Genomic DNA, 1,525 nt, shown 5'->3' on the forward strand with positions numbered 1-1,525 from the left:
TTCTCCTTCAGATGAAGCATCCTTAGTACTGCCTGGTGCAGCTTGCATTCCAGACAGACTTTGAGAAATCATATTGACTTGCTGAGTCAATATTTTGTTCTGAGCCAATATAGCATTCATGGTATCAATCTCAAGAACTCCTTTCTTCTGATTCGTCCCATTGTTCACAGGATTCCTTTCAGAAGTGTACATGAATTGGTTATTTGCAACCATTTCAATGAGTTCTTGAGCTTTTGTAGGCGTCTTCTTCAGATGAAGAGATCCTCCAGCAGAGCTATCCAATGACATCTTGGACAGTTCAGATAGACCATCATAGAAGATACCTATGATGCTCCATTCAGAAAGCATGTCAGAAGGACATTTTCTGATCAATTGTTTGTATCTTTCCCAAGCTTCATAGAGGGATTCACCTTCCTTCTGTCTGAAGGTTTGGACTTCCACTCTAAGCTTACTCAATTTTTGAGGTGGAAAGAACTTTACCAAGAAGGCGTTGACTAGCTTTTCCCAAGAGTTCAAGCTTTCTTTGGGTTGTGAGTCCAACCATATCCTAGCTCTGTCTCTTACAGCAAAAGGGAATAGCATAAGTCTGTAGACCTCAGGGTCAACCCCATTGGTCTTGACAGTGTCACAAATTTGCAAGAATTCAGCTAAAAACTGATGAGGATCTTCCAATGGAAGTCCATGGAACTTGCAATTCTGTTGCATTAGAGAAACTAATTGAGGCTTAAGCTCAAAGTTATTTGCTCCAATGGCAGGGATAGAGATGCTTCTCCCATAGAAGGCGGGAGTAGGTGCAGTAAAGTCACCCAACACCTTCCTTGCATTGTTGGCATTGTTGTTGTTTTCGGCTGCCATGTCTTCTTCTTTGAAGATTTCTGTTAGGTCCTCTGCAGAGAATTGTGCTTTAGCTTCTCTTAGCTTTGGCTTCAAGGTCCTTTCAGGTTCAGGGTTAGCCTCAACAAGAATGCTTTTGTCTTTGCTCCTGCTCATATGAAAGAGAAGAAAACAAGAAAATATGGAATCCTCTATGTCACAGTATAGAGATTCCTTGATGTGTCAGAGGAAACAAAAAATAGAAGGAAGAGGTAGAAGAATTCAAACTTATCAAGAAAGATGGAGTTCGAATTGTGCATTAAGAAGGTGTGTTAGTCCATAAATAGAAGGATATGAAAAGAGGGGAAGAAATTTTTGTAAATAAATTAAAAAGATTTTTAAAAACATTTTGAAAAATACTAATTGATTTTCGAAAAGTAAGAGTGGAAAAGAAATCAAGTGATTTTTGAAAAAGATTTTGAATTTAGAAATTAAAAAGATAAGATTGAAAACTATTTTGAAAAAGATGTGATTAGGAAGATATGATTAAAAAGTTATGGTTTTAAAAAGATGTGATTGAGAAGATATGATTTGAAAAACAATTTAAAAAAGATTTGATTTTGAAAATTAATGACTTAGCTAACAAGAAAAGATATGATTCAAGCATTAAACCTTTCTCAACAGAAAAGGCAACATACTTGAATTGTTGAAT

The 1,525-nt window shown here is 36.3% G+C and overlaps 1 non-coding gene across 1 annotated transcript; it reads left to right on the forward strand.

Moving 5' to 3' along the window:
* The first annotated feature begins 342 nt into the window (after positions 1–342).
* On the forward strand, positions 343–450 carry LOC112699765 (small nucleolar RNA R71). Its single transcript, XR_003152704.1, has one exon. It is a non-coding gene; the product is annotated as a small nucleolar RNA R71 (small nucleolar RNA).
* The last annotated feature ends 1,075 nt before the right edge of the window (positions 451–1,525 follow it).

Source organism: Arachis hypogaea, chromosome 6 (assembly GCF_003086295.3).
Source record: "Arachis hypogaea cultivar Tifrunner chromosome 6, arahy.Tifrunner.gnm2.J5K5, whole genome shotgun sequence".
NCBI classification, from domain to species: Eukaryota; Viridiplantae; Streptophyta; class Magnoliopsida; order Fabales; family Fabaceae; genus Arachis; species Arachis hypogaea.